We start from the raw sequence: 9609 nt of genomic DNA on the forward strand, positions 1-9609 counted from the left end.
ATGTATCAGTTCTAGTAGTTTCTTGGTACAATCTTTAGAGTTCTTCATGTATGTATCATGTCATCTGCAAATAAAGACAGTTTTACTTCTTCCTTTCCATTTTGGACGCCTTTCATTTCTTCTTCTTGTCTGATTGCTGTGGCTAGGACTTCCAGTACTATGTTGAATAAGAGAGGTAAAAGCAGACATCTCTGTCTTGTTTGCAATCTTAAGGGGAAAGCTTGTTTTTACCCAATGAGTATGATGCTGGCAGTGAGTTTGTCATATATGGCCTTTATGATGTTTAGGTATGTTTTCTCTATTTCCACTTTGCTGAGAGTTTTTAATGACAAATGGGTGCTAGATTTTTATCAAATGCTTTTTCTTCATCTATTGATATGATCATGTAGTTTTTATCCTTTATTTTTTATGTGGTGAATCATATTTATTGATCTGAGAATATTGTACCAACATTGGATCCCTGGAATAAATCCCACCTGATCATGGTGTATGATCTTTTTGATGTACTGCTGTATTTTGTTGAGTATTTTAGCATCTATGTTCATCAGGGATGTTGGTCTATAATTTCCTTTTCTTGTATTGTGTTTTTCTGGTGTTGGAATTAGGATAATGCTGGCTTCACAAAATGAGTTTGCGAGTCTTGCCTCCTCTTGAATTTTTCAGAATAATTTGAGAAAAATAGGTGTTAGTTCTTTTCAGAATGTTTGGTAAAATTCACCTCTGAAGTCAGCTGGTCCATGGCTTTTGTCTGTTGGGAGTTTTCTGATTACTACTTTAATGTCAGTAGGTGTAATCTGCTTATTCAGATTCTCTGATTCGTCCTGATAGTTTTGGAAGATTGTATGTTTCTAGGAATTTATGCATTTTGTTCAGGTTGTCCAATTTGCTGGCATATAATTGTTCATTTTCATTTGTTTCAAGGTATCTTTTAATTTCTTACTTGATCTTACTTGATCTCATTCATTGTTTTCTAGCTTCAATGTCTGTATTTTTCAGTGTTCTTCTTGTGATTTATTTCTAGTTTCATAGCATTATGGTCAGAGAAAATGCTTGATATGATTTCAGTTTTCTGAAATTTATAGAGACTTGTTTTATGTCCTAACATGTGGTCTATCCTAGAAAACATTCCATGTACCCTTGTAAAGAATGTATGTTCTTCTGCTTTGGGATGAAATGCTATTAAGGTATCAATTAAATCCATTTGATCTAGTGTGTCATTTATGGCTGCTGTCTCCTTGTTGATTTTCTGTCTGGAAGATCTATCCATTGAAGTCAGTGGAGTGACTTCCTGCTATGACCGTGTTTCTGTCAACCTCTCCCTCTAGGTCTATCATAATTTGTTTTACCAAGATATTTCAGTGCTTCTACATTGGGTGTGTAAATGTTTACAATTATTATATCCTTTTGTGGGATTGTTCCCTTTATCATTATGTAGTGCCCTTTTTTGTCTCTTACTATAGCCTTGGTTTTAAAGTCTATTTTGTTGGATATAAGTATTTTTATCCTAGCCAGTTTTTCCTTTCCATTTGCATGAAGTATCTTTTTCCATACTTTTACTATTAGTCTCTGTGTGTCTTTTGTTCTGAAGTGGGAATTTTTTGTAGACAGCATATAAGTGGGTCTTATTTACTTATCCATTCAGCTACTGTGTATCTTTTGATTGGAGCATTTAATCCATTTACATTTAAGTGATTATGGATAGAATAGCAATAAATATGTATCTAACTATTTTTCTCTTTTGTTCCTTTTTTTTGGTCCTTTTTTTCTCTTCTTAAAGCAAACTCTTTAACATTTGTTGCAATATTGGTATGGTGGTAACAAACTCCTTTAACCTTTTTTTGTCTGGGAAGCTCTTGATTTCACCCTCAATTTTAAATGATAATCCTGATGGATAAAGTGGCCTTGGTTATAGGTCTTTGCTTTTCATCACCTTGAATATTTTTTGCCAGTCCCTTCTGCTCTGAAATGTTTCTTTGAGAAATCAGATGTCACACTTATGGGAGCTCCCTTGTTGGTAATAACTGATTTTCTCTTGTGGCTTTCCAGAATCTGTCCCTGTTTTAAGTTTCACCATGTTAATATGGTGTGGCCTGGTGTGGGCCTCTTTGGGTCCATCTTGTTTGGGACTCTCTGTGTTTCCTGGACTTGTGTGTCTTTTTCCTTCACGAGGTTATGGAATTTTTCAGTCATTATTTTTTCAAATAGGTTCTTATTCCCTTGCTCTCTCTCTTCTCCTTCCAGTATCCCCATGATGTAGATATTGTTATGCTTCATGTTGTCCCAGATGTCCCTAAAATTATCCTTTTTTTAAAATTCTTTTTTCTTTTTGCTGCTCTGCTTGGGCATTTTTTTTTTCTACCTTGTCTTCCAGATCATTGATTCAACCCTTTGCTTCAAATAATCTAGTGTTTATTCCTTCCAGTGTATCATTTGTTTTAGATATTGCATTTTTTATTTCCGACTGGTCCTTTTTGTGGTTTCTATGTCTTTTTTATGCTGTTGAATATTCTTGTAATCATTACTTTAAACTTTATATCTGATAAATTGCTTGCCTCCATTTCATTAAGTTCTTCTGGAGAATTCTCTCGTTCTTTCATTTGGGGCCTGTTTCTTTGTCTTCCACTTTTCTGCCTCTTTGTGTTTGTTTCTATATATTAGGTAAATCTGCAAAGACTGCTTCAGACCTATGTCAGATGCTGCCTGTGAGTGGCTGTGGGCAACCTATTTGGAACTATCAGTAATCCATGGCATTTGGTTCCTCTGCTGGGTCTGGTGTGTGCAGAAAGAACCAAGGTGCACACCAAGGCCAGCTTTTACCTGCATGGGGCCCAGGGATTGGTCAGCTACAGTCTTAAAGCTCCAAGAGATCTGCTTCCTCTTGCAGGCTGTCCGTTAGGCTAGTCACTCGAAGAGCCTCTGGCGGTATCCTCAGCAGCAGGAATTAGTCTACATAGGGTGGGGCAAGAGGGATTCCTATAGGTGGGGCTATTGCTTCTCTCCAGGCTGATGTCACTTGGAGGGGAGTATCCTACCTGAGGAAAATGGCTTCTGCGGTATGGGGAATGATTCAGCAGTATGGGGAATGAATCTTGAAGGCTGACCCTTCAGCTCTCTCCCTACAGCCATTAACCCCAGACTCTCCTCACATGGCTCTAGTCCACTCTGCCATCACTCTGCTGGAGCCCAGGGTAAGTGGCTGCAAAGAAAAATTATTGTGTTGGTTCTTCAAGAGGCTGTCTGTGTCTCTAGCTGTCTCTCCCTAGTGGACAGAAACCCTGTTGCTTTTCACAGCTGGATGTTACTTGGGTTTCTTTCCTGGCTCTGGTGTTCTAGGCTGGGGAACCCAGCTCGGGGTTTAGACACCACACTTTTCAAGGGGAACCCACAGCTCTTAAAATATCCCTTCAGAACTCCAGCTGCTGCCTGTGGAAGCCCAGCCAGCCCTCTTGTGCCTCAGCACTTCCTATTGGACTTGATGTGCTATTGTGGTTTCTTCAGTAAGTCCTCGGATATAAGGCTTCTCTCCAGTTAGTCTTCAGTTGTTTATTCAGAATGATTTTCTATAATTTAGTGGTAATTCCAGTTTGGTCTTGGGAGGAGGTTAGTGTAGCTTCTACCTACTCCACTGCCAGCTTGGATCTCCTTCTGCTGCTACCTTGGATCTCCTTTGGTTTTTCTAATATTTATTTTATTCTCAACTGCCTTACTTGATTTCTGCCTTACTTAATTTCCTTAATTATCATAATACTTTTCTAGTTCGTTCTCTTGGATTTTCTTGGTAATCATTCACATCAGAACCAATATTTGATCAATGTTTATCCTCTTTTTAAAAATGTATAGCACATTTCTTTTAAATAGGTTTCTGACTATTGAAAAAATAGCAGGAGTCCTGACTTCCTTCAAATTTATTTGAGTTTCTCAGTTTCCCATAATTAAGCATGCTCAAGTTAATGATTTAAAAAACCAGAACTTTTAATTATAATTTGTTCCCGTTTCCTAATTCAGTATTTTTAATCACTTGTGTCCTTTGTGCTTAGGTATTCTGCCTCATCATGTGTAAGGTAATTTCATAAAACTTTTAGGAAAGAAAAAATTCAGATAACACACATAAACACGTGTACACACTGTGTTTGTTTATTTGTGTTTTTTTCATTGTTGTTCAAGTACAGTTGTCTCCATTTTCCTGCCACCAGTTTTCTCCACCCCACTCTCAATCCTACCCTCTATTGGCTTTGTCCACGGGTCCTTTTTACATGTTCCTTGATGTCTCTTCCTCTTCTTTTCCCCATTATCCCTCTCCCCCTTCTCCTTCACCTCCAGTTACTATCAGTTTGTTCTTTATTTCAATGTCTCTGGTTATATTTTGTTTGCTTGTTTGTATGAGAACAATACATGGTCATAGGAGAAAAATTCAAGTGCAGAAAACACAAAGGAAAAATAATAATTTGTAATACTATAAATTAATATTCTGGTGCCTATCCTTGATTTGTTTCTACATATAGTTTTTATCTATGGCATTATATATTTTTATCTGTAAGTTTTTATATAACAATTTAAACATTAAGCTCCTATGTATGTAATACATATAATTTGCTTTTCTGCTTACTGTATCATGAACATTTTCTCAGGAAATCCTTGATTTGTACCTCTGGCAATTATACTTTTGACAGTGTTGGTCTCTGCTGGATGTAATTCTCTTTCTCTTTCTCAGCTTAAAAGATGAACAGTTTTCTTAAAAAGAAAAAGATTTTCAGTTTTTACCAGTAGGTGTCATCCATTCACAAAAAGCTCACCCAAGAAGCCTACTATAATTTGATTTAACCTCTATAATAGCTACTGAATTCCAGTATTGTGTTCTAGCCAATCTGAGCCACTTGGGTGAAGGGCATTTAGGTACTAAATAGCAATTGGAGAAGATAGTCTCTTTGCCCTTAAGGTGCTTACAGAGAAAAATAAAGAGAGAGAGAGAGAGAGAAAGAGAGAGAAATTTTGAAATGGAATGTATTTCATAGGCTTGGAGTGATCATTTTATTTCCTAAAAATACAACAGGTTGTGAGTCTTTTTTGAGTTTTAGTCTTTTGGAAGGATTATATACTCATTTTAACATATTATTATGGTTCAAAACATTTTGAAATAGCTTTCAGAAACAGCTTAAGAGTTACAGAAGAAAAATGGTGTTGGTATTTTAGTGCTTGATCACTGAGGAGGAGTAGATAGAATGAGGAAAGCCGAGGATTAAAGCTCACATTCTGGGGAATATCAACATCCACATTTAGGAGAAGAGAGAAATTGTAACTGGCAGAAAAACTCAAGCTGGAAGAGGTCAGAGAGATGGGAGTTATAAAGAAGAGAGCAATGATTCTGACCACACATGGGGACCATAGGGGGGCTTTAATATAGTGTTGTTTGAAATTAAGAGAATAAATATTTTATTTGGAGACTTAGATTTTAAATTTAACACAGAATAAATCATAGTAGAGGTAGGCAAAGCAACCTACAATAAGCAGTACATCCCTTAGTTCTGGTAACTCAGTCAGGAATGGGTGATATTATTTCAAGGTAAAGTATAACATCAATATAAAGTAAGTATAAGCATCAGATGATTCAGAGGTCAAGGATGGGGAAAATGTAGAGTGTTGGTTGGCATTGGCGATGTGGAGCTCATGAGTAGGCTTTGGGAGAGAAAGCTCAGTGGGATGACAGAGACAGAAACCCATTTACAGTGGGTTGAGAAACATCTAGGAAGCACTGAGGGGTAGAGACTGAGTGTCTTTTCTAAGAAAGAAGAGAGAAATGTAGATGGCAGGGGTCGGGGGTCTGAGGGAATGTGTTTGTACTTGTTAATGACTGGAGAAATTATATCACTTTTATAAGCAAAGGGAAGGAGCCATATGTAGGAAGGCAATCCAGGAACAAAAGACAGGACTGAGGGATCCTGAACCCTGCAGAGTCTGGAGGAAATGGGGTCCAGGGAGGTGCTTTATGATGTTTTGAGCAATGGTACTGTCATCAGAATGGAAGCCTTGCTGCCAACGAGACTAAGTTGGGATGTTTATGTTAAAAATATCAATCATATCAATTTATAGTCATATTATACACATTTATTTATCATCCATGGAAATGTGCAGTTATTTTTCTGGGATTTATGGATTAATAAGTTTTAAATGAGAAAATGGGATTTGGTTGTTAAAATAGAATGTTCTTTTATTTGAAGATTAGGATGGACAAATGATAAAAGATAAATGAGGATGATTAATTATTATTTTTATTGAATTTCAATGTGATATACAAAAACATGTTAGTTTTCTGTCCTTACATCACACATTATGATTCAAATAGCAAACTGCTAGTTGGTTATTGTTCCTGAGGTAATATAGTTCCTTCAAAAGTCAAGGATTCTTCAAACAGTCATTCATTCAAGAAATAGTTATGGAGCACAACTATGCACTGGGCACTGTGTTGGGCATCACAGATATGGCTGCAAAGAAGGTATCTTCCATCCTTGTTCTGATGCTGCTCACAGTGCAGTAAGGTCTGTGAGAGCGCAAGCAGGCCATTACAGTAGCGTGATGAGGTTTAGAATGAGGAACACCCAGGAGCTTTAGAAGGATGCAGAAAAGCTACCCAAGGGACACTAGATATGGAAGTGGTTGGTAGTGAATGGATCAGAAAAGGATTTTTTAATGAATTGATGGGTGTGTAAGCAACGACCTGAAGAATGATAGGATTTCTGCAGAAGACAAGAGGCTGGGTGGTGAGGAAGGTGGGTGGGGACAAGAAGAGGGCTCCTGGCAGCTGGAGGAAGCGTGGGCTTGGGGAATTTGGAGAACGCTGTGCCTTTCAATGTGGCTGACGTTTTCAGTGCAGGGGGAAGAAGTAACAAATGTGTCAAGAGATGAGGCTGAATAGGAGGCCTATGGTAAAAGGGCTTAAAAGAGAGTTTGGACCTTATCTTAGACTGACAGCAAGCTCAGTAGCAGAGCACAGGTTAATTAGATTTACATTTTAAAAAGATTGCTTACTCTGTGGTGTAGAGGCAGATTAAAATAGGACAAGAGTAGGGACAGAAAGACCAGGAGGGAGATGCTGGAGGCCTGATCTAACCCAGTGACCGTGGCAAGAGAGAGAGAAGAATACATGGCAGAGTACAAGAAGTCTAAGAAAGGGCTTATTGGTGAATAGTGGAGAGCAGAGAAGGCTGACTCGCAGATTCCTGGCTAAATGAGTGGATGGTGTTGCCACTCAACAATAAAGGAAATGAACTGGGAGAAACAGTTATGATTAGGAACAAGCCTTCTCTTTCAAATTGGTGAGCCAAGTTTAGGTGATACATTGGGGATGCTTTTTAACCCTATTGTTTGGGCTCAGTGGCCTTGGTGTGTGGCACTTCAGAAAAGCACAAACACTGTTCACACAAACACTGTGAACTCTCATGCCCACAAGGCAAGTAAAGACAAGTAATAATAAACATTCTGCTTTTAATGTAACAGACTTTCCATTCCCCACCTTTGCCCCAGACATCTGTACACACAAATCAAAACCTTCTTAAGTCATGGAATGAAAAAAAAAATAACATAAAAGCAAATAAGAGTGCTTCCTGTGTGGTGAATGGAAATTTTTGCCCGGTTTATTGTGCAAGCATAGGAAAAGTAATTCTGAATATTTAAAACAATAAGTAATTGTATTCATTGTTGTTTAATTTTTCTCCTCTTGAGATAGAAACATCACACCTAAATTTTATTAGGAAATCTTTTGTTGAGTTCAAAAGTTTTGGAACTTTGTGTAGTACTTTAAAGTATCCTTCTTCCTTCTTCCACCAAAATAGGAGGCCAAAAATTATGTTTCTGGCTAGATAAATGAAGACCAACATGAGAGTGTAGTGTGGTAATTAAGAGTGTGGAATGCAGTTTCCTTTTCTGGGTCTGACCTGGCTCAATCACTTTCTGGCTGTGTGATCCTGGGCAAGTTACTTAATGTCTCTAACTATCAGTTTCCTCATCTGTAAAATGGGAATGATAATGGGCCCTACCTCACAGAGTAGCTGTGAGAACTGAATGAGATAATTCATGTGAAGCACAGTGTCTGGCACACAGTACGTGCTCAATGAATGCTCGTGATTTTGATTTATATTGCTCTGCATAACTGCAGCTGAGCTTTAGGATTAAATAAAGGAAAACAAACAAATAAAGTAAACAATCAAATAAAGTAAAAGCCTTCCATACTGTACTTAGTTCCAGAGCTCGGTCACAAAAAGTGTAGAAGAAGTCGATTACTCTCCACTGCCCATGTCTTTGCTGGAAAAGGACTCCAATGCAATGATAATGCATCTGGAAGCGCTTCCTCTTGATACTGTCCAGGGGACACAGTGGAAGGGACAGGAAGGATCAGGGTAGCAGGTTCCTGGTGGCCCAATCTTTACTGCTCGGGATAGCTCAGCACCTCAAATAGCTTCTTTCATACCCCCTACTGAGGCCCATGAGACCCCCAAAATTGTACCAGGGAAAACCTCAGCCCCTTAGGGATATCACTGCTGAATCAGCCTCCTGCCTTTCCTTCGGAACACCTTCACTCTCATCCAGTATCCCTAATTGCTATCTGTAGCCTGAGAGGTGTATCTATTTTAAAGTTTGGACATTTTGGACTGACCCTTGGTTGCCCTGCCCAGCTGATTTCAATTGCTCACCTGGATGTCACTTTCATAGGCTGAGAGTTAGTCCTGCCCTGTCAGTCGCTCCTCAGAAACTCAGCCTCCTGGAAGCTGGTTCAGACCTCTGGATGGTATTCTCAGAACCCTTGGCACTAAAGGTTCTACCTGCTTGTTAAGAGTGAGGACTCTGGAGCTTGACTCTCCACATCCCAGCCCTGCCACTTACTAATCACACAACTTGGGCCAAGTACTTTTTTACACTCTGTGCCTTAGTTTTTCTTATCAGTAAAATGGGTGATTAGTAGTCTCCATATCATAGGATGGTTATGAGGATTAAACAGATTAATGCATGTATAAAACATAACAAATGTGTGTGTGTGTATATATATAACTAATTCACTGAAATACATGTGAGATAACATATAAATATTGGCTATATTCATATTATATTTTATACATATTAAATGTACACCTTTTGATTTATTTTTTATATTTTATGTGTTATTTCATATAAAACATTTGTGTACACATAAATATAATTATTTATATTATTATTACTCATTATTATTTACTCTATTTTCCTGCAGGGATAGAGAAATCATGGGTAGGCTTTTCAACTTTCCTGCTTTCATCTGAGGTTCCAGAGGCAGAATTCCTGGTTTCTACAGATTTTTCTGTAATATGCAGAATAGAGCTTAAGTTGGATTAAAACTGACTCCATCATTTGGACAATTAACAGTGAACGCCATGAAAATATTTCTCAGATTACTGCATTGCTCCTCTTTCAGATATCTTCATTTCAATTTCTGTAATAATTTCATTTATTTCTTGTCCTATTTCAAAGGCTTTCTTTCTCTCAAGCAAATAGCATAAGACAGAAATGTTATTCATCATGTGGCTATTTTTATATCCTGTTATCCCCAATAACTATTGATTCAAAAAAGTAGGGTGGTTCTGAAGA

This window comes from Desmodus rotundus, chromosome 2 (genome assembly GCF_022682495.2).
Source record: "Desmodus rotundus isolate HL8 chromosome 2, HLdesRot8A.1, whole genome shotgun sequence".
NCBI classification, from domain to species: domain Eukaryota; kingdom Metazoa; phylum Chordata; class Mammalia; order Chiroptera; family Phyllostomidae; genus Desmodus; species Desmodus rotundus.